This window comes from Polyodon spathula, chromosome 7, assembly GCF_017654505.1.
Source record: "Polyodon spathula isolate WHYD16114869_AA chromosome 7, ASM1765450v1, whole genome shotgun sequence".
Lineage (NCBI taxonomy): Eukaryota > Metazoa > Chordata > Actinopteri > Acipenseriformes > Polyodontidae > Polyodon > Polyodon spathula.
Window position 1 is genome coordinate 39,932,574 of NC_054540.1, and position 26,499 is coordinate 39,959,072.

The following is a 26,499-nucleotide window of genomic DNA, read 5'->3' on the forward strand; positions in this document are numbered from 1 at the left end:
CCAGTATTTTACCCCATTTGCACCCCAATTTGAAATGCACAATTCGTAAGCCTGGCTCACCACTGCAACCCACTCATTGACTCAGGAGAGACGAAGACAAACACATGCATCCCTGAAACGTGTGCTGTCAGCCGTCCACTTCTTTTCACTTTGCAGCCCCGCCATGTAGCTACCTCAGAGCTAGTGTCGGAGGACCACACAGCTCTGGGCCACTTATAGGCAGGCCTTCAGGCACCCAGCCTATCTAAGGGGTTGTTGGTGCACCGTGAGCCCAGGACACCCTGGCCGACCTAAGCCCTCCCTACTCAGGGCGGCATTCGGCCAATTGTGCGCCGCACCCGGGAACTCCTGTCCACAGCCAGTAGTAGAATGGCCCGGCGACCTCCAGGCTGTACGGCTCATCCTGCACTCCATGCGGAGTGCCTTTACCAAATGTGTCACTCGTGAGCCCCCAGATGCAGGCATTTTTGATAGCGAAAGCCTGCTTCTTTTTACAGAGGCCAGAACACTTTTCATGCCAATCCTTCCTGATTATCTCTGCATTTCATGTCAACCAATCTGTGGACTTGGAGGCTTTCCATTCACCTCCTTTCCAGTCTAACAGAGAGCAGCAGCTTCATATGCTCTGCCCAATGCAGGCCTAAGTCCCATTTCTGCCCATTCCACCAGGGACATAACAACTTTGTGGGCTTTATTCCCGGGTGCATCTGTCAAGGACATTTGCATTATGGTGATGTGGGCTACTCCCTATACCTTCACTAGGTCCTAGAGGCTGTCATGGATCCTCAGAACCCTGTTTTTTAACTAGAGTGTTAAGGCTTCCCAGTCGATCCTTACCACATACGTGAGTTTCTCCCTCAATTACTGGGGTTCTGTATGGTAACGCACAAGGCAGCCTCTCATCTTAGCCTTGTATCATTCTAGTCGTTCCGCAATCTTGACCTTGTGATGGGTTTGGTACACTCATCTATTCAGCAATTGTTCCATTTCGTATTTGAAAGGGAATGTTAGGTTACTATCATAACTCTGGTTCCCTGAAATAGAAATGTAAACATTAACCTTTAAGGTCACTGTGTCCATGATTGCAACAGGTTTAAAGGAAAATGGCTCTCAGATCTGTGAGCACAGTCTCTTTTTGTGCCCTCGGAGGTGGGCCGTGACTGCTCGTTGAGCAGCTTTTGTATATCAATATTCAGGTTTTATTCACATTTCTTGGAAAATATGGGTATTGTCACACCCCTAGTTTCAACCATGTACTTATTTATTGAATTGAGCAGTCCAGAGTCTTGTTCCAAGCAAGTATTTAAATGTGTTCAACTTCATAATTAAGGACCTGGTTAAAAGAATATCCTGGATCGGAGTGGACTGAGACGCTTATGGTTCCCAATTCTGTCCCTTGAGATCTTTTCCAAATCAGGACTTTGTTCCAACGAGGCATAGCCAATTCAATTAAATATTTTCGGATGTGGTTGGAAAAACATGTCTGTGCTGGAATGGATCTTGAGGCCCAGATTATAAAGCCATACCTATAGAGAGACATGGGAGGAGGAGTTGAAACGCCCCTCAGAGGTGCAGGATTCATTCATACACAAGAAAGTAAACAAAGGGATATGTGATGTTACCAGCGATGGTAACACACAGAGGATACATAGAGCAAGCTATTCTAAAGACAAAATAAAACACTTCAAAAACTACAAATGAAAGGTGCCACAAAGGGTGAGAACTAGCCTATAAGTCTCGCTCCAGGAACTGGATACACTACGTAACTCTAGCTATATATTATTTGGGATCACTATCCCGTAAACTAACCTACTGATGAGCCAGTATTAATACTATGACTCCTGCTGCTTCATACTGTCTTGGCTGGGCATTGCCTTCACAAGCACTGCTTGCAGTTTCAGGGTTGCGTAGCTGTTGTTCCTGCTGAGCAGATGCTCTCCTCCTGAGTATACGCAGCTCCCCTCTATAGCATGACGTTGCAGCCACCCAGAGCGATCTCCACTGGATATTTTTAAACTGACAGACACTCTGTCAAGACCCACCCATCTGCTGATTGAGGACCAGCACAGTCAATCACTTGCTGCTCTTCCCCTCAACCAAGCCTAGCAGGCAGCATGTCTCAACAGAGAGCCCGTTTGTAAACAATAATTTAATCACATACAACAACTCCAAAAAGCACATAAAATAAACCCATTTCCACATACAAATTATACCAACACTATTTCCCACAGGTGCAGGGAAATCGCCCTGCCACAATTACATATTCAAGTACACAAAAAAACGCCTTATATATTAGCTGCTAGTAGAAGCAAACACGTCTTATGTTTAAATTCAGACGCTTGACAAGTAATAAGTCAGACGTTGTTATCTGCATATCAAACATACATGTAAAGACCCTAATTAATTATGCAATGCTTGTAACTGCAAAATTCTGCAGTAAACATATTCTGTTGGAAATTGTTGTCAATGTTGTTTTTAGCAGATCCCTGCTTGAGTAATGACGGCACGCAGTAGCTTCTGCGGTGTTACTAGGCAGTCGTGAAAACACTTCCCGGAGCATGGCACCAGCGAACTTTAAAGTATCTGAAATAAAATAAATGTATAGCATAGGGTAACATTGAAGTTAGAAAGGTCATTTAACTCTATGATAAATATAAATACATACTAAATGCTAAACAGAACAACGTAGTAACTAATAAGAAAAAGCAAGACACTTGGAAAGGAGTAACTCTGAACTGCAGTTCTTTGTAAAACATATACAGTTGACTTTGAATGGATGAAATAACGTCAACATTTGCACTGACCATTAACAGAGATGCCAACTGCTATGATTTGGCTGTAGCAACTACTATTTTGGAGGTTCTGCTATGGCACTACTTCAAAGGGCTATGACACTATGATTTTTATTAAATAAATGATGGATACTCACTGGACATTTATAAAAAATGATATCAATACCATGTGTGTTTTCCTGTTTATTTTAAATGAATTAATGGTTATTAAATAATACTGTATTTCACTGACAGTTTATTGTTCCATTTTAACTGACTAAGCTCTGAGCCGGGTTGTTAGTAACCAGTTTAGGGGTCCGAAGCCAGCATACTACTTGTTACTGTTTATTGTTTGTTTGTTTGTTTGTTGCCAATGTGCTTTTTTTTTAGTGTTTTGTTTAAATCTTTTGTTTTATTATGTAATAAAAGCACTGAGTGCTGGAGCGTATCAGTTTGGCCCAACCATTTCTTGTTTTGGTTTCATTTCTCTGGTCAGATGTCACTGCTGCAGCCATCCAGATCACACCACTATTCAACTGTGGTGCATATTTCAAGCATCTAAAGAGTGCAGGGGGGACATTTTATTTTGTTTTTTTTAGTAGTGCAGAACATCTACGTGGGGGGAGGGAGGGGGGATTAAGCATTGAAAATTTTACCCCCTTTCTTACTAATTAGATATTCAGGGTTCCTCAAGTTGCTTGCCTGGTAGAAGCGCAGCCACGTGGTGTTCATGCAGGGTGAGTCATATATTTATTTTATTTATTTACATTATTATAGCGTCTTTAACCAAGGCACTTTACAAATTGAAACAAAGTGGTACAATCAAGAAAAATGGGTGAAGAAAGAATGTAGGTTATTGAGCTAGGGTGGGGAGATACAAATTAGTTGCTAATATGAAAGCAGAGGCCAGAGGCCAGAGGCTAGGTCAGGGTCAAGCAAGCGGGGTCATAACAGGAGATCAGGGGCCAGGAGTATTAGTAGGATGGACTAGGGAGAAGAGATGTGTTTTGAGGAAGGAGAAGAAACTATGTAGTGTTGGTGACTGTTTTATGTTAGGTGGGAGTCTATTCCAAGAAGGGAAAAGGGATTGGGCACAGCGAGGGTGGGGCAGAGAGGGACGATAGGGATTGGGAGCGTAAGGGACGAGAGGGAACATAGTAGGTGATCAATGCAGCCAGATAAGGTGAGGAAAGACCATAGAGAGATTTGTTCACAGGGGTAAGGAATTTCAACAGGCATCGATAATAGACAGGGAGCCAATGTAGCTGGCAGTGGAGAGGGGAAGTATGGAAGGAGCGGGACAGGTTGAATATTTTGACATCCTGCATGTGTGAAGTAGGTTGGTTTTCACTAGTGAGCTCAAAGACGGACACTTGCAGGGCTGGCGTTTGTCCTCCAGAGGTCAATAGCTCACTGACATCTGCTCTCAAGTTCTTGGGAGAAGAAGAAAGCTGACTTGGTCATGGGATAAGAGGATGCCCACTTAACCTTCGGGTCTCTTGAGCCGTGTTGGAAATCACAGCGGTAAGGGAAAAAGTGATTGGAAATTCCATACAGTCTGGGATAAAATAATAAATAAAATAGGTGTGATGTGAAGCCAGGAAATATATTACGTTTGATGTGTATTTGTCCTAGACTTGCCTTGTTTTCGGCAGGGATTTGAGCAAATATTGATACAATGGACTCCAAGATGATATGAACTCTGAGATGGTATGGCAACCTAGAATAATCATTCAAGGCAATACTGTAAGATTGGAATAATATTCCAAATCATTTAAGTGCTGAATAAAAGAATAACTTTGTAAATTAGGTCAATCTTATCTCCTAACACATGAGGAATGGAAAGACCATATATTGGAAACAGTGAAATGTGGTGGAATTGTGGCCTAATGACTGTGAATTTAGAGGATGATTACACCGTGTAACAATTTTTTTTTTTTTTTGGTTCCTGGGTAGTAAGTGTTATTTCCTAATTGCTTATGCCTCAAAAATATAGAAAATGGCTATTATTCCCCACAAACTTTGCTTTTGTGACCAGGACAGTGATATTTGGAAATATACCTATTTTCCAGAACATTCCAGATAGATTCAGTGCTGAGTAAACTTGGAGTAACTTCTAGAACTTTCTAGAACTTTCCAGTAATATAAATAGTAGTATAAATACAGGGGCCTTAAGCCCACCAGTTCAGTTTAATTCCAGCTGCATAAGTGGATACATATCTGCATTTTTCTGAGATGGCATCAAGAGGCTGCAAGCATCAGGCAGCCATGAAGTTAGCTATCCCAAGAATTTGGCGGGAACCCACTGACCACTCAAGCAACTGCTACTTCTGCATGGTGGACCCTTCCAAACGTCGGATTGGCAAGAATGCACCTGCTATCACGTATCCGGACCTTCCTTCATCCATCGCCCCGGTGCCACACTGCCATGAGCTCCCCATACCCACTCCTCCGGAGAGAGAGCAGCCGTCGTTAGAAGAGAGCAGCAAGTCAGAGAGCGAGGAAGACGTTGTAGATCCAGATGACAATTTCAGAGGTGGAGCTGAGGAGAGAAACCCATACTACCCCAACCAAAAAGACCTCAACGACTTGATTAGAGATCTTGGTCTCACCAAGTCCAATGCCGAGCTTTTGACGTCTAGGCTCAAGCAATGGAACTTGTTGGATGAAAGTGTGCAAGTCGCAGATCAGAGGAAGCATCACCAACATTTTTCCAGCTTCTTCACCCGTCAAGATGGGCTCTGCTTCTGCCACAATGTGACCAGTCTGTTCGAGGCAATCGGAATCGCCTGTAACCAGAATGAGTGGCGCCTCTTCATTGACAACTCATCCAGGAGCCTCAAAGCCATGCTGCTCCATAATGGTAAAAAGTACCCGTTTCTTCCCCTGGCTCACTCGGTGCACTTCAAAGAGGATTACAACAGCATCAAGACCTTGCTGGACGCCTTGAAATATGATGAGTACGGCTGGATGGTCGTAGGAGACTTCAAAATGGTGGCATTCCTGATGGGTCTCCAAGGCGGTTTTACCAAGTTTCCCTGCTATCTTTGCCTTTGGGACAGAAGGGACACCAAGGCGCACTACCACAGGCGGGACTGGCCACAGCGGACAGAGTTCTCTGTGGGGAAGAACAACGTCAAGTGGGAGCCATTGGTGGACCCCCGGAAGGTGCTGATGCCACCACTGCACATCAAATTGGGCCTTATGAAACAATTTGTCAGAGCGCTAGATAAGGAGTCGACAGCCTTCAAGTACCTTCAAGACTTCTTCCCTAAGCTGTCTGAAGCAAAGGTCAAAGCCGGTGTCTTCGTCGGACCACAGATAAAGAAGATCCTGGAGTGCAATGAATTCCCCAAGAAGCTCACTAGTAAGGAGAAAGCGACTTGGAACAGCTTTGTCGCAGTGGTTCGGGGCTTCCTGGGCAATCACAAGGCCGAAAACTATGTGGAGCTGGTTGAGACTCTGGTGAAGAACTATGGCACAATGGGCTGTAGGATGTCCCTCAAAGTCCATATCCTGATGCTCATCTTGATAAATTCAAGGAGAACATGGGAGCGTACTCGGAGGAGCAAGGCGAGCGCTTCCACCAGGATATACTGGACTTTGAATGCTGCTACCAAGGACAGTATAACGAGAATATGATGGGAATATACATTTGGGGGCTGATTCATGAAAGTGATTTACAGTATAATTGTAAATCTCGAAAAACTACTCACTTCTAAATCTGACTTTATGTGAACGAAAAGACACAAATTCGTCCATTTTCTCATTGGAAATAGGTACATTTCAAAATGTCACTGTCCTGGTCACAAAAGCAAAGTTTATGAGGATTAATAGCCATTTTCTATACTTTTGAGGCATAAGCAAGCTGGAAATAACACCTACTACCCAGGAGCAAAAATTGTGTTACATGTTGTTGTTATTATTATTATTATTATTATTATTATTATTATTATTATTATTATTATTATTATTATTATTAATTTCTTAGCAGGCACCCTTACCCAAGGTGACTTATAGTTATATACAAAAAATACATATCAAGAATTACAGTACAAGAGCAAGATACAAAATACAATGACTTCACTTCTAATAAGAACAAATACAAAACATAGTACGATTTGATATCGGGGCAATTCAAGAGTAGATAACAGTGTTGATAGTTACATATGGGTTAGATGCCAGTGCAGGTGAAATACAATATACTACAGATTGGGTTAAGTGCAGGATTAAATACAGTAAAATAAGGAGCAGATAAGTGCAAATTAAAGTGCATTAAATGAAGAGTGCAATTTTGTCCAGAAGAATTTTACAGGTGTTATCTGAAGAGGTGTGTCTTGAGGAGGCACCGGAAGGTGGTCCGGGACTGGGCAGTCCTGACATCCATAGGAAGGTCGTTCCACCACTCCGGGGCGAGGGTGGAAAGTGAGTGGGCTCTGGAGGCAGGGGAGCATAGTGGAGGTACAGCCAGTCTTCTAGTGCAGATGGAGTGGAGAGGTCGGGTGGGGGTGTAGGGAGAGATGAGGGCCTGGAGGTAGCTGGGTGCAGTCTGGTCAAGGCATCGGTAGGTGAGTACAAGAGTATTGAACTGTATGCAATCGGTGCTCGGGAGCCAGTGGAGTAGCATGGGAGAAGCGAGGCAGAGAGAACACCAGGCGAGCAGCAGAGTTCTGGATGAGCTGAAGCGGATGGATGGTGGATGCAGGGAGGCTGGCCAGGAAGGAGTTACAGTAGTCTAGGCAGGAGAGTACCAGGGTCTGGACGAGGAGTTGGGTGGAGTAGTTGTTGAGGAAGGGTCATATTGTTCGTATGTTGCTCAGGAAAAAATGATAGGTGCATGCTAGAGTGGAGATTTGCTGGGAGAAGGAGAGGCAGGGGTCCAGGGTTACTCCAAAGTTCTTGGCTGAGGAGGAGGGAGAGAGCATGGTAAATTCCAGAGGAATGGCGATAAAGAGATCAGAGGATGGGGAAGATGAAAAGGGGAAGAGAAGAAGGTCAGATTTAGATTTAGAGATGTTGAGTTTGAGGTGATGCAAATGCATCCAGGAGGAGATAGTAGACATACAGGTAAATATATGAGAGGGGATGGTGGGGTCAGGAAGGAGAGGAAGATCTGAGCATCATCAGCATAGAAATGGCATGAGAACCCATAGGATTCGATGAGGGGGCCCAGAGAACAGGATGGTAGTTCTGGAGGGAGGTGGGGTTAAGGGTTGGTTTTTTGAGGAGGGAGTGATAGAGGCTTGTTTGAAGGCCAAAGAGGTGATGAGAAAGGGAGTAGAGCAGGAGCAGCAGCTTGAAAGGGGTGTGGGAAGGGGGTCCAGGGTGCACATGGTCTGTTTGTAGCCCCGGAGCAGGGAGGAGAGGTCAGAGTCTGAGAGGGGAGAGAAGGAGGGTGAGTTAGTAGGGGAGACAGCGGGTGTTGGGGTTGGGGGGGGAGGTGGTGGTGGTGGGGGGGGGGGGTGTTAGAGTATGTGTAATATAGTCTTTAAAATCTCCTATTCTTCTCCGTTTAAGTAGTCTCCTCTATCTCCTACTTGAGACCCAGGTAGTTTCTTTGGTCGTGTGGGGAAATGTTGGTTCACCGATTACTGAATATTGTGTTCACCTGTACTTCTTGACAGACACTGATATGCAGATATCTATATATATATATATATATTATATATCTATATATATATATTATATATTAAAAGTAGAGTAGTAGAAGTAGAAGTCGGAAAAAGTTAGGTGACCCCACTTCCGGTGGGGTTCTCCCCAAGACGTTCCACATAGCGTGAAAGCCTCTCTGCTGCATCCCTTATCCACGTTACTCCGGTGTGTTTCCCAATTTCATCTTGCCATCTTCTTGGAGGTCTCTTCTTAGTAACTTTATATCTCTTGGCATCCAGTCCAGTATCTCCTTGGTCCAGTGATGGTCCAATAACATTGCTTATGTTTGTTTGCGCTCTTATCCATTCCTTCCTTTTCCAGTCTTGTCTTGCTTTTCTTGGTCCCGGTTTCACATCTGTAAGTTAGCACTGGCAGCACATGTTGGTCGAAGACTTTCCTCTTGAGGAAAGCAAAGGCACTCCAAATCATTTTTGCTCTTTTGTTTATTTTGTACATTTAGCTTTCCATTGCTGAAACTAACTGTCCTAAGTATATGTAGTTATTTTTTTTGTTTGTATTAGTCAAAAGAAAGTGCCAAATGACTGTGTGACAGGCTGGCGAGTGGTAACGCCAGGCCAGATGCAGGAAGCAAACAAAGGCAGTTCAAAAGGATGTGCAGTGCACCATTTATTTAAACACAAAAATAAATAAAATATTTAAACGAAAAAAAACACTGCTCACAGAGCAAAATGAAATATTTAAACACAACAAAGTCACGAACACAAACAATAAGAAAACCTAAGGTCAGGCTGGGCAAGGGCCTTCACTGTTCCTTAGTTTGTTTTTTAGTTTTGTTTTTACTCGCCTCTCGCTCTCCCATACACTCTTCTGTACACACACACACCCAGCATGGACAGCTGCAGGCTTTTTATACCGTGGATGAGGGGTTTAACTAGTTAATAATTATTCTATCACCCCTCAGCCACAATCTGCACAAGTTTATTTTAGTGGATGAGGCTTCCCATCCACACTACAAAACAAAAACTTTTGGCTACGCCATCAAAACAATAACAAAATCCAAGGCACTTTGTCATCATGTATACAAATAACAATAAATAAATCATAATTAAAAAAACATACAGCTTTCGCCCGTCATTTATATAAACACTAAATAAATACAAAAAACTATAACTACAGCTTTCGCCATCAAATACAATAAATAATAAATAAACAAACACAAAATAGGCTGAACACAGACACGGAGGGAGAAACCCCGTTCTAAAAATAAATATACTGTACAGGGCTCGTCACCCTGTTACAGACTGGAACAATGCATTTTTGATACATTTACATAAGAAAGGAAATAAAGAAGACCTCAAGAACTACAGACATATTAGCTTTCTTCCTATAATCTACAAAATCTTTACAAAGATACTCACCAACAGACTTCAAGATAAATTTGACTTGGCACAATCAAATGAGCAATCAGGATTCGTCGTATGGCAAGTGATTCAAAACAGCAACGAGTACGAACTACCACTTTGCTTGAGATTCATCGACTATAAAAAAAGCCTTTGACTTTGTTTACACAAGATCTGTATTAAGTTCTGAAAAAACAAGGAATTGAGAAAATGTACAGAGACTTGACCAGCACCATACAAGAATGCAGCATCCACAGTAAGACTCCATAAAAACAGCAACAAAATCAAGATTTAAAAAGGAGCTTGTCAAGAAGATACAATTTCCCCAAAGCTCTTCAAGGACACTGTAAAGATATTTTCAAAACACTGGACTGGGAAAATAAGGGGCTGAAGATCAATGGCACCTATTTGAATCACCTACGATTTGCTGATGACATCATCATATTTACAAAATGCCCAGAAGAAATACAAACAAGAATACAAGAACTACACGAGGCTAGCATCAAAGCTGGTTTGAAAATTAACCTGAAGAAGACTCAAGTCATGTTCAATAAATATACCACACAACAGGCAATTGAAGTCAGTGGGATCAAGATTGAAGAAGTCTGTGTGTGCTTGTGTGTTTATGTGTGTGTATATATATCATCATGTATATATATATATATATATATATATTCATATAACACACACACACACACACACACACACACACACACACACACACATATATATATATATATATATATATATATATATATATATATATATATATATATATATATATATATATAGTGGTGTGTATGTTACTTCATGGTAAACAATACAGAGGGAGTGAGCCAAAACAATGAACAAAGATCGCTTGAGGTTCAATTTCACGCACTTTAGCCTGCACTCCATTTCTTATTCCCAAGACATTACTAGCTCCTTGAAAGCACTGTCCCATACACCTTTTTAAATCCAAACTACTTCCAAAAAAGTTCTTAAGCATCTTTTTCAGCACATTCTGATACATTATAATAAGCATTTTATTTGTCGCTTCATGTAGCAGCCATTTGAAGTTAGTTCGCTGCAGCCATTGATTTATTTCAGGAACATCTTCACCCCTTAACTTAAGCAAATTAAAAAAAAAAATTGATCTGTCATCGGTATAACCACGTATGGCTTGGCCCTGCTGAGCAACATACAATAGTGATGTTGAATGCTTTTTTTAACACCAGGAGTGCAACATGCATTTCGTTTTTTTTGGCTTCATTTATCATTGCACACACATTTTGTGTGCTTGTTAGTTTGCTAGAAGCCTCACGGTGGCAGTCAGATTTTTCGTGTTTTTGAAACCTTTCTAATGCGTGATGCCATCCATTAAATCAATCCTCAATAAATGCTGTTTCAGCTCTTGTAGAGCACTGCATTAAACCCCTACCCTTTTGCATCTTGACAATTTTTGCAAAACACCTTTCCATCATCAAACCTAAGCCAAATTAAATCTGATATCCACTTTTGTTGAAATGTTCAGCTTTTCTTCGGTTTTGCTCTGGTGCTTGTGCTGACTTCTCATCGTCCGACTCATTAGCAATTCACTTTGTGTTGTTGTCAGTAGTCAAATTAACTACAGATACCAGGGTTTCTTTTTTTCTGTTTGTTTTCCGAATTACGAATGTATCCATTTCAAAAACATTAGCTACACTCTAAAGTTAAATTTGATCGTTGACGATGCATATTGAGCAGACACATTTTTAGCAGACAAATCAACTGTGAACAAAGGGGTGTTTATAAATAAGGACCTCAATTTTAAGTTGTGGAAACATGACTGACTGCTATAGAAATACTTACAACTGTTTGTAAGTATTTACAGTCAAATGGTTTGTGTTCTGTTTCTGTTTCTGTTTCTGTGATTGAATTAATAAACAACCGATTATTATTCATACAGTGAAACTGAACACCACTCTCGGGAAATCGAAGAGTCTGGGTTCTACTATAGATCATCATTGACACTATTAGTAGAGGAATAAAAAAAACAACTAATCTCTGAACCATAATTTAGTCAAATGACTGTTAACCCCTCCCTGAAGGTCCTACACAATCTGTTGGCGTATACAGACTATACGTGCTTGTATTCACACATTTTTTCCTCCAGTTGTACATAGTTGCTGTTTTAGGTTTATTCACTTTTTGGATGTTTTCGTGGGGTGTTTAGTAACACTTGCATAAACATTTTTGGGGGTGCTCGAGCACACACAGAACCCACGGAGGTGGTGTCAGTAGGTGCAACAGGAAAAAAAAATAAACAGAAGAAGAAAAAATTCCAGCATTTTCTGGTTGTGCAAGAAACGTAGGGAAATAAAGCCGCTGGACACCAGTAAATACTGCAATTTTTTGGCAAGAATTTAACAACAGATGTCATGATTTTCAGCAGCTGGAACCATGTGTAATGTTTGCTTCGAATCCCTTTATGGATGGGGATGTAAGTGACATTTCTGAACAAGTGGGATCATTGTTTAATCTGGATTGTGTTGAACAGGAAATGGAGATTCTTAATCTTCCAAATGTTGAAAGCAAGTTACCCAGTGCCTGACTTCTGGACTTTAGTGGACAAGGAAAGTACAGAAATCTCTGCACAGAAGTGCTGGAAGTGGCGTTCTTATTTGGTTCCACTTATCTATGTGAATCTGCCTTTTCAGATATCAAGTTTATCAAATCAAAATTTTGAACCTGTCTGAGTGACAAGCATCTGAATGAGTCCACCAGGGTTGCAAGTCAGATTTTGCTGGACTGGTAGACAGCATGCAGTGTCCAGTCTCACATTGAAATCTAGGTAAGAATAACATGTTTCTTTATTTTTAGCTTGGAGTTCTTTGAGGAGTGGCTTGCAAATGTTTTTGCAAATAAGAAGTAGCTCTTCATAACAAAAAGCTTGGAGACCCCTGCCATTCAGGCTAGTTAATAATACGTCACTTAACAGAAAAGCAAATCAGCGGACCCTCCCTTTAAATTTAGACATTTGCACATGCGCAGTATTGACATTGTCACATAATTCCTGGTTGACCAGTTTCTCTTGACACATGACTGGATACATGTGGTGTAATGTGAAAACCCTCGTAGCAATGCTGTGGTGCTTCCTCCACAGATCGGTTTGTGCATGTCACCCAGTCACTTAATGAGATTTTACAAGAGGAAATCACAACTGTACTTGTTTTTAAAAGCCCTGTGAGGTCACCTACAGCATGAAGTCATGAAGGGAAAAAGCCAGTGGCTAGGGTCAACATTAGTTATTTATCAGTTTCCTGCTTAGCCCATAGTCTGATAGAGAAGGAAGGATGATTCTTAACTACAGTATTCAACTAAGGGGCACCCTGTTTATTATCAACAACAAATTTTAACAGTTGCAAAAATAGCATTGTTTGTCCTGTAACCAAATTTTCTGCTGCTTTGTTTAATTTTACAGTGTCTTTGTGGTGGAAATAAGAGGTCAGAGTTGTCTAATTGTTCCCACTCTGAGCCGGTAATTTTTGTCTGTCTGGTTGTGGGTTTGAGGCCCTTTTCAGTTGTGGTTCATTGGAAAAAGATTCAGTTTTAATAAAGTTGCAGTCTTCTTTTTTTCAAATTTTTTTATAATGGTATCCAAGTGTTTTCTTTTTGCTCTCATTAAAGTTATGTAACCAAGAAAACCATACACTCATGTTGTAAGAATAGACCCCTAGGAGCTGTGCTCATTTTTTGGGTGTCACGCATCATATGAACCATACACATTACTTATTGTGTGCTTACAACAACTTTATAAGATTTTAAAGTATTACAAAAATGTTCCTATTTTACCAATTTAATCTTTATCAGCAAAGTTACAAAATATGTAATGGGAGTATTCTTTCTTTCTCTGAGAATGGTTAAATAAAGGTATTTCCTGTTTCAAGGACAATGCATAAACTATTAGCAAAACAGGGCAGGTACCATAATGTTATTCTCCAGGGATTTTTAAATAACATGGTTTTTTATTGGGTGTAGATTTCTCTTTAAGCATTAAGGCTCCAGATTTATTTAGACTAGAATGCAATTTGCAGAAGATCCACCTCTGGTCCCCTGGCTGGAAGTCTCGAACCTGGCAATGGGTGTCGTAGGCTCGCTTCTGCTGCTGACCAGTCTCTGCGATTTTGTGTCTGGGCAAACTCATGGGCAGTGTCCAGGTGGTCTTCGAGCAGTTGTAAGTTTGTAGGGGCTTGTACCTGCACAGCCTGTAGCACAGACTCCCAGAGAGCTTGGGGAACCACCATCTGCCAGAGCTTCTAACCTACCTGATATGTCCAGGCTTGATGCAGCACCCCATCCCAAAGCCAAGACACCCCATTGCATGCACAACACCTTGGTCCTCGTGGGGAGAACGCAGACACCTCAAACCAAGCCAGAAAAGAACTGGAGTCAGCTTGGTGTCCAGCCCCTGTAACCCCTAAACCTTCCCTCCAGTCGGGCAGGTTTTCCATGCTGGCAATGATGGAGTTTACCCACTCATCCAGACAATGCTGCACCTTTCCAGCCATGCACAGGGCCTACAGGCCATACAGGTCAGGACAGAAGTGCTTTAAAGTCTGAACTACACCCAGCAACTCTCAACGGGTAATGCAATATTTCCTCAAGGCCTTGCTGAGTGGTTGTAGTACGCCACCATCTTTTCTTCTTAGAGGACCTCTTCGGCCAGCAATGCTCTGATCACCAAGTTGCTGGTCCATATCTAGGATCAAGGGTCTTGGGGGTTGATCAAGACCGGTGCCTTGGCAAGAGCCTCCCGCAGGTCTCCAAAGGCAACGTCGCAGGCGGTTTATCAGCAGAACCAGCTCCCCTTCTTTGTGATCCGGTGGAAGAACCTGGCGCTGTGCTCTGAGTTTTTTGCGGGGAAGGCACAGACAGCGGTGCAGTCTCAGGGGTTGGTTAGTGGTGATGCTACCTGGCCTGATTGATGCATTCCTCTAGTTCTCCAGCACTCTCTGGAACGTGGGAGTGTGCACTATCAGGTCATCCAGGTAATGAACATGCCGAGGAACTGAGACAGGACACTTGAAAGTTGCATAGACATTACAGAGTCCAAACAGCATCAGCTGGAATTGACTTTATCATTTAAATCCTTAAAATGGGAAGTTTCCTGTGTGTTTTCAGATTTTTATAAACTGAGAGGCAAGAAACTAACATACACTGTTGGGTTTTTAATTTTCGATAGCCTTGGGTCTTAATGAATTATTCTAACTGTGGCTTTATTTCGAACAGCCATCTTTTAGATACATTGATTATACCCCAGTATCTTTACAGTTGTGTCGCGTAGTGGTGGGTGGTCAAGGCTGGTCAGCGGCAGAAATAGCAAACCACAGACACTATACTTCTATTTTAAGCACTTCTGTGTACTTTCATTGTTTCACAAATAAAAGGTTTAAACAAAACTCTAATATCAAGCAAACTTTTATCACCAACATACAAAACGTCACCCAAGCTCCAGCTCTCTCAGTGCAGGGTGGAATGCACAACCTGCTGCTCTCAGCCCTGCTCTACACACACATTTAATTTCCTTGTATGTAGGGTGTGGCCAAGGGTGATTGGACAAGCAGTAAATCAATCATCACCTGGCCACATTCCACACTTTTTTAAATTATATAATTAAACAACTAAACAATTAAACTTTTAATTAACCAACACACATGTTGCGTGTGCAGGGCTTCTGCCCTGTCACAAGTTGGCACAGAGCTGTATTCTATGCTTCTCTCAATAAAGTTATTTTGCAGGTTCTCTGCAGTAACAATGAACCGTTTCACTGCCTGTGGCAAAGTGCCTGCCCCTGTGTGTATTTTGTGTTGTGTGTTAATGTTGGTGTATAGTCATTGGTGCATGGGATATAAACGGGTCTGTATAACATGAGTGTTTAAAATATATATTTGTATTTAGGCATGAGGATTGCACAGCACTTCACGTGCAAGTAAAACGTAATAATATGTGAGCACTGGGAATTGCACTTTATTAATTCACGTGCAGTTGTACCGCGACTGCAATTGAATGAGTGATTTGCAATCGAGCCACGGTACAGTTGCATAAAAGCTACATGTTTTCACCCACTCAGGGTTATGTGTTCGGGAGTGGACAATGGAGAAGAGCGAGAGAGAAGCGTAATTATAAATATCAATTGTTTTGTGTAGCGTTCGTCCACCCTGTTTTGTCAGTGTCTATTCGTTTTGTTTGTCTATTTATTTTGGCCTCACGTGCCGTGTGCTGTTTGTTACAAACCTTTTATTTTCTGTCTGTTTAATTATTAAACTGCTCATCAGCGCCTTCACCATTCCAAAACTTGTGTTCTGAGTCAGTTCCTGTTTCTGGTCTGTCGTCACCCACTGCAGCCGTTTTTGTGACACTGCCTCATTGTTTTAACATCTGGCCACATCAATGGCACTACTTTATGTTTACAAACATCCACTGAATCAGAACTGACATCCCCCCTTACATTATACTGGTGGGGATGCTTTATTTTTGCTAAAAACATAAATCAATAAATAAATAAATCATGCATTCAGCAGAGATCAGCAATAGATTCAGCATCAGAGATATCACACATACTGTATGTTTTCCATCTATATTTTATTATTTGGATATATTTTTAATTTATTAAATTTTTTTTATAATAATCCCAAATTTAGTAGTAGATTACTCTGCTGGTGATTGAACTTCACAAGAGCCTGTTTAAAATGAAGTGTGTTAACTGTAGAGGGAAGAAGTTATTGATCAATTTCATGCCATGTCCATGATGAATTGATTCTGGCCCATTTACTACCTGTTGAGGCCTCTTCTAATTTGTACACTGGAAGAACCTATAAAAGGAGGTCTCTTGTTATGATAACTGAAAGGGTTACTACTTAAAAGATTGATCCAGACATTCTTTCTAAGCTAAAGCACATGCACTTAATTTTCAACAGCCTCCTCTGAAGTGGCATCACCGCAGCGCCCGTGGTGGGCCAGGTGTACAGTTGGGCTGTGTGACTTTGCCAAGGCCTGCTGGCACAAGGGCAGGGCACGGAAAGTTATGGAATCCATCTGTGCTGGCAGGGGCCCTGTCAGTCCTGGTGTTGGTTTTGCCTCCTCTTCAGCTTTCTCTGCTCTTAGCCTTTGGCAGAAGGTAGTGTGGCCACACACAGGGACATGAAAACAAACACTAACAGCAGGTATAAACATTAAGACACAGCCAGCAAGTCACAAATACGTAGATACAGACAGACAAACAGACAGGCGAACACACAACCACACCCTAGGGTGCACAGAAAGACACACACACATATATGGACACAGACAGAAGGAAAGGTGGTCATACAGTGTATAGACAGTAGCAATTACAAAAACAAAATAAATAAGTCAGTTTTCAAAATGTCTTTTCATTTCAAACGTGAATATCTTTTAATACAAAAAAAATATATGAAAAGTATACTACAGCTCTCTCACCAAGACTTTCATGACTAACTTGACACAAATGGAAAGATTTACAGACACGAACATAGGGTACACACACACACACAGACAGACTCCCCCAGACCAATACAGACACACAAACACAGACAGACACAAACAGACAGAATCACCCAGACCCATACAGACACACACAAACACATAGACAGACTCCCCCAGATCCATACAGACACACACACACAGAGAGACTCCCCCAGACCCATAAAGACACACACACACACACAGACAGACTCGCCCAGACCCATACAGATGTCTGTGTGTCACAGACAGACTCGCCCAGACCCATACAGACACACACACACACAGACAGACTCCCCCAGACCCATACAGACACACAAACACAGACAGACTACCCCAGACCCATACAGACACATAGATAGACTCGCCCAGACCCATACAGACACACACATACAGACATACACACACACAGACCCATACAGACACACACACACAGACAGACTCCCCAGACCTATACAGACACACACAAACAGACAGACTCCCAGAGAGCCATACAGACATAGACGCACAGACAGACTCCCCCAGACCCATACAGACACACACAAAGATAGACTCCCCCAGACCAATACAGACACACACACAAAGACAGACTCCCCAGACCCATACAGACACACAAACACACACACACACACACACACACACACACTCACAGACTCCCCCAGACCCATAGAGACACACACACACAGACAGACTCCCCCAGACCCATACAGACACACACACACACACACAGACAGTCTCCCCAAGACCCACACAGACACACACAGACAGACTCTCCCAGACCCATACAGACACACACACACACAGACAGACTGCCCCAGACCCATACAGACACAGAATAACACAGAAAGACTCCCCCAGACCCATAGAGATGCACAAACACAGAATCCCCCAGACCGATACAGACACACACACACACAGACTCCCCAGACCCATACAGACACACACACACAGACAGACTACCCCAGACCCATACAGACACAAACAAAGACAGACTCCCCCAGAACCATACAGATACACACACACACAGAAAGACTCCACCAGACCCATACAGACACACACTCAAACAGACAGAATCCCCCAGAATTCTCCCCCCTTCCTTTCTAGTTTAAATGCTTCTGAACCTGCTCGAGGATCTTTTCTCCGAGTAGACTGGTTCCCTTTTATTTAAATGCAGTCCATCCCGTCTATACAGATAGTCCTCGTTGTAGAATGTGGTCCAATGATCAAGATAGGTGAAGCCTTCCCGTGTGCACCATGTCTTCAGCCATGCGTTTTGATTAATTATTTCCAGCGGTCCATATGGTCCTTTGCAAGGTGCCGGTAGTATACCAGAAAATACCACAGTTTAGGTTTTCTCTTTTAATTTCCTTCCTAGCTCTCTGAATTTGTTTTGCAGGGATTTTGGTCTGTCTCTTCCAATGTTGTTTGTACCGATGTGGACGACTACTACCGGGTCGTCTCCTGTTCGTTCTAGGAGCCTGTCCACGTTCTCAGTGATGTGCTTGACCGAGGCTCCCGGAAGGCAGCACACTGTTGTAGTAACGGGGTCCAAACTGCGAATTGAACTTGCTGTGTTTCTCAATATGGAGTCCCCAACAATCATGACCTCCCTTCTTTTTGTTGTCTGGTCACCACTGTCAATGGGATCCTGGATGTTGTTACTTTCAATCTCTTGTTGTTGGTTCTGCTCATCAAAATTCTGAAGTGACTCAAATCTGTTGGTTGTTTTGATTTCTGGTGGTTGTGTTTGATGAGGTTTCTTTTTTTCCCTGCTTCTGCCTACCTGATCCCAGCTGTTCTGACCTTCTATCTCCCTGGTGGCTTTCAGTCTGTTAGGGGTGATGCAGACTTCCATGAATTGTGGGTGTGCTGGTTCCTCAAGATCATGTTGCTGTCTTACTTCTTCCAGCTCCATTTCTTGCATAATTACTAGTTTATGTAAATCCTGTATCGCGCAGCACTTTACTCACACTTGGTTTAGCTCTGCTGGGTTTTCTCGGATTTCCCACATCAAGCAGGTGTCACAGATTACTGGCTTGAAGACCATGTTGATAGTTTTTTTTGAAGTTTAGTTTCTTGTGCAGCCGTCAACCTGCTTTCCAACTGCTTCTAAACTGCTCTGTACTTTTCCACGCCTGTACACACACAGACAGACTCCCCCAGACCCATACAGACACACACACAAAGACAGACTCCCCCAGAACCATAAAGACAACACACACAGACAGACTCCCCCAGAACCATACAGACAAACACACACAGACAGACTCAACCAGACCCAATCAGACAAACACACACAGACAGACTCCTCCAGACCCATACAGACACAAACACACAGACAACCTCCGCCAGTCCCATACAGACACACACACACAGACTCCCCCACACATACAGACACACATACAGAAAGACTCAGCCAATCCCATACAGACACACACACACAGACTCCCCCAGAAACATACAAACACACACACACAGACAGAATACCCCAGACCCATACAGACACACACACAGACAGAATCCCCCAGACCCATACAGACACACACACTCGGAGACCCCACCAGACCCATACAGGCACACACACTCACAGACAGACTCCGACAGTCCCATACAGACACACACACACAGACTCCCCCAGACACATACAGACACACATACAGACAGACTACCCCAGACCCATACAAACACACCCACACAGACAGAATCCCCCAGACCCATACAGACACATACACACAGACAGACCCATACAAACACACAGACAGACTCCCCCAGACACATACAGACACACATACACACAGACAGACTGCCCCAGACCCATTTAGACACACACACAGAGACAGACTCCCCAGAACCATGCAGACACACACACACAGACAGAATCCCCCAGACCCATACAGACACATACACACAAACAAACCCGTACAGACAAACACACAGACAGACTCCTCAGACCCAAACAGACACACACACACAGACAGATTCCCTCAGAACCATACATACACACATAAACAAAGATAGACTCCCCCAGACCATACAGACACTCACACACACACAGACAGACTCCACCAGACCCATGCAGACAGACACACATTAACAGACTCCCCCAGACCCATACAGACACACACACACAGACAGACTCCCCCAAAACCCATACAGTCACACACACAAAGACTCCCCCAGACCAATACAAGCACATACACACACAGACAGACTACCCCAAACCCATACTGACACACACAGACAGACTCCCCCAGACCCATACAAACACACACACACACACACACACACACACACACACACACACACACACACACACACACACAGACAGACTCCCCCAGACCCATACAGACACATACACACAGACAGACTCCCCCACACCAAGACAGACTCCCCCAGACCCATACAGACATACCTACACACACACAAACACACACAGACAGACTCCTCCAGACCCATACAGACACACACAGACTCCACCAGATCCAGACAGACACACAAACACAAACTCCCCCAGACGCATACAGATACACACACACACAGACAGCCTCCCCTAGACCCATAAAGACACACACACACACAGACCCCCCCCATACCCATACAGGCACACACACACACACACAGAGAGCCTCCCCTAGACCAAGACAGACAAACACACACACAGACTGACTTCCCCAGACCCATACAGACACACACACACAGAAACTACCAAAGACCCATACAGACAGACAGACACAGACAGACTCCCTCAAACCCATACAGACACACACACACAGACAGACTCCCCCAGACCCATACAGACACACACACACACACACACACATACAGACAGGATCACCGAGACCCATACAGATAAACACACACAGACAGACCTCCCGCAGACCCATGTAGACAGACACATACAGAAAGACTCTCCCAGACCCATGGAGACACACACACACAGACAGACTCCACCAGACCCATAGATACAAACACACACAGACAGATTCCCCCAGACCAATGCAGACACACACACACAGACAGACTACCCCAGACCCATACAGACACACACACACACACACACACACACACACATACAGACAGGCTCACCGAGACCCATACAGATAAACACACACAGACAGACCTCCCGCAGACCCATGCAGACAGACACATACAGAAAGACTCTCCCAGACCCATGGAGACACACACACACAGACAGACTCCACCAGACCCATAGATACACACACACACAGACAGATTCCCCCAGACCAATGCAGACACACACACAGACAGACTACCCCAGACCCATACAGACAGACAGACACAGACAGACTCCCCCAGACCCATACAGACACACACACACACAGACAGACTCCCCCAGACCCCTGCAGACACACACACACAGACAGACTCCCCCAGACCCATACAGACACACACACACAGACAGACTCCCCCAGACCCATACAGACACACACACACAGACAGACTCCCCCCGACCTATAGAGAACAACACACACAAAGTCAGACTTCCCAAAACCCATACAGACACACACACACACTGACACACTCCCCCAGATACATACAGACACACACACAGACAGACCGACTCCCACAGACACATACAGACACACACACAGACAGAATACCCCAGACCCATACAGACAGACAGACACAGACAGACTCCCCCAAACCAATACAGACACACACACACAGACTGACTCCCCCAGACCCCTACAGACACACACACAAAGACAGACCCAGACCCCTGCAGACACACACACACAGACAGACTCCCCCAGACCCATACAGACACACACACACAGACAGACTCCCCCAGACCCATACAGCCACATACACATACAGACTACCCCAGACACATACAGACAGACAGACACAGACAGACTCCCCCAAACCCATACAGACACACACACACAGACAGAATCCCCCAGACCCATTCAGACCAACACACACACTGACAGAATGCCCAAGACCCATACAGACACACTCACACAGACAGACTCCCCAGACCCATACAGACACGCACACACACTGACAGACTCCACCAGACCCATGCAGACACACACACACAGACAGACTCCCCCAGACCCATAAAGACACACAAACACACTGACATACTCCCCCAGAACCATACAGACACACACACACAAAGACAGACTCCCCAGACCCATACAGGCACACACACACAGATATACTACCCCAGACACATACAGACACACACACAGACAGACTCACTCAGAACCATACAGACACACACACAAAAAGACAGACTCCCCCAGACCCATACAGACACACACATACACAGACAGACTACCCCAGACCAGTACAGACACACAAACACACTGACAGACTCCCCCAGAACCATACAGACACAAACACACAGACAGACTGCCCAAGACCCATACAGACACACTCACACAGACAGACTCCCCAGACCCATACAGACACACACACACACTGACAGACTCCCCCAGACCCATACAGACACACACACACAAACAGACTCCCCCAGACCCATACAGACACACACACACACTGACAGACTCCCCCAGACCCATACAGACACACACACACAGACAGACTCCCCCAGACACATACAGACACACACACACACAGACAGACTCCCCCAGACACATACAGACACACACACAGACAGACTCACTCAGATCCATACAGACACACACACACAAAGACAGACTCCCACAGACCCATACAGACACACACACTCACACACACACACAGACAGACTCCCCCATACCCATACAGACACACACACACACACACAGACAGACTCCCCCAGACCCATGCAGACAGACAGTTACAGACGGAGTCCCCACGACCCATGGAGACAGACACACGCAGACAGACTCCACCAGACGCCTATAGACACACACACAAACACAGACCGACTCCCCCAGACCCATAGCGACACACACACACTGACAGACTCCCCTAGACCCATAGAGAAACACACACACAGACAGACTCCCCCTGACCCATGCAGACACATACACATAGACAGACTCCCCCAGACCCATACAGACACAAACACACACAAAGACCGACTCCCCAGACCCATACAGTCACACACACAGACAGACTACCCCACACACATACAGATAGACAAACACAGGCAGACTCCCGCAAACCCATACAGACACACACACACAGACAGACTCCCCCAGACCCATACAGACCAACATACACACAGAAAGACTGCCCCAGACCCATACAGACACACAGACAAAGACAGACTCCCCCAGAAACATACCGATACACACACACACAGATAGACTTCCCCTAACCCATATAGACACACACACACACACACACACACACACACACACACACACACACACAGACAGACTCCCCAAGATGCATACAGACACACACACATAGACAGACTCCACCAGACCCATACAGACAAACACACACAGACAGTCTCGCCAAGACCCACACACACACACACACACAGACAGACTCCCCCTTACCCATGCAGACAGACACTTACAGACGGAGTCCCCACGACCCATGGAGACACACACACACAGACAGACTCCCCCAGACGCCTACTGACACACACACACACACAGAGACCGACTCCCCCAGACCCATAGCAACACACACACTGACAGACTCCCCTAGACCCATACAGACCAACACACACAAAGACAGACTTCCCAAGACCCATACAGACACACACACACACAGACAGACACCCCCAGACCCATACAGACACACACACACACAGACAGACTGCCCCAGACCCATACATACACACACACACACAGACAAACTCCCCTAGAACCATACAGAGACATACACAGAGTGACAGATTCCCCCAGACCCATATAGACACACACACACACAGACAGACTCCCCAGACCCATACAGGCACACACACACAGACAGACTACACCAGACACATACAGACACACACACAGTCAGACTCACTCAGAACCATCCAGAGGCACACACACACAAAGACAGACTCCCCCAGACCCATACAGACACACACATACACATACAGAGTACCCTAGAACTGTACAGACACACACACACAGACAGACTCCCCTAGATCCATACAGACACACAAACACACTGACAGACTCCCCCAGAACCATACAGACACAAACACACAGACAGACTGCCCAAGACCCATACAGACACACTCACACAGACAGACTCCCCAGACTCATACAGACACACACACACACTGACAGACTCCCCCAGACCCATGCAGACACACACACACAAACAGACTCCCCCAGACCCATACAGACACACACACAGACAGACCGACTCCCACAGACACATACAGACACACACACAGACAGACTACCCCAGACACATACAGACACACACACAGACAGACTCACTCAGATCCATACAGACACACACACACAAAGACAGACTCCCACAGACCCATACAGACACACACACTCACACACAAACACAGACAGACTCCCCCAGACCCTTACAGACACACACACACACTCACAGACAGACTCCCCCATACCCATACAGACACACACACACACACACACACACACACCCCCAGACCCATGCAGACAGACAGTTACAGACGGAGTCCCCACGACCCATGGAGACAGACACACACAGACAGACTCCACCAGACGCCTATAGACACACACACAAACACAGACCGACTCCCCCAGACCCATAGCGACACACACACACTGACAAACTCCCCTAGACCCATAGAGAAACACACATACAGACAGACTCCCCCTGACCCATGCAGACACACACACATAGACAGACTCCCCCAGACCCATACAGACACAAACACACACACAGACCGACTCCCCAGACCCATACAGTCACACACACAGACAGACTACCCCACACACATACAGATAGACAAACACAGGCAGACTCCCGCAAACCCATACAGACACACACACACAGACAAACTCCCCCAGACCCATACAGACCAACATACGCACAGAAAGACTGCCCCAGACCCATACAGACACACAGACAAAGACAGACTCCCCCAGAAACATACCGATACACACACACACAGATAGACTTCCCCTAACCCATATAGACACACACACACACACACACACACACACACACACACACACACACACACACAGACAGACTCCCCAGACCCATACAGGCACACACACACAGACAGACTACACCAGACAAATACAGACACACACACAGTCAGACTCACTCAGAACCATCCAGACGCACACACACAAAGACAGACTCCCCCTTACCCATACAGACACACACATACACATACAGAGTACCCCAGACCTGTACAGACACACACACACAGACAGACTCCCCTAGATCCATACAGACACACACACACACACACACACACAGACAGACACCCCCAGAATCATACAGACACACACACACACAGACAGACTCCCCCAAACCCATACAGACACACACACACAGACAGACTCCCCCAGACCCATACAGACCAAAACACACACGGACAGACTGCCCCAGACCCATACAGACACACACACAAAGACAGACTCCCCCAGACCCATACAGACACACACATACAGACTCCCCAGACCCATATAGACACACAAACACATAAACAGACTCCCCCAGACCTATACAGGCACACACACAGACAGACTCACTCAGAACCATACAGACACACACACAAAGACTGATTCCCCCAGAACCATACAGACACACACATACACAGTCAGACTACCCCAGACCTGTACAGACACACACACACAGACAGACTCCCCCAGAACCATACAGAGACATACACACAGTGACAGACTCCCCCAGACCCATAGACACACACACACATAGAAAGACTCCCCAGACCCATAGCGACAAACACACACTGACAGACTCCCTAGACCCATACAGACAAACACGCACAGACAGACTCCCCCAGACACACACAGACACACACAAACACAGACAGACTCCCCCAGACCCATACAGACACACACACACAGACAGACTCCCCCAGACCCATACAGACACACACACACAGACAGACTCCCCCAGACCCATACAGACCCACACATAAACAGACAGTCTCCCCCAGACCCATACAGACACACACACACACACACAGACAGACTCCCCCAGACCCATACAGACACACACACACAGACAGACTCCCCCAGACCCAGACTCCCCCAGACCCATACAGACACACACACACACAGACACAGACAGACTCCCCCAGACCCATA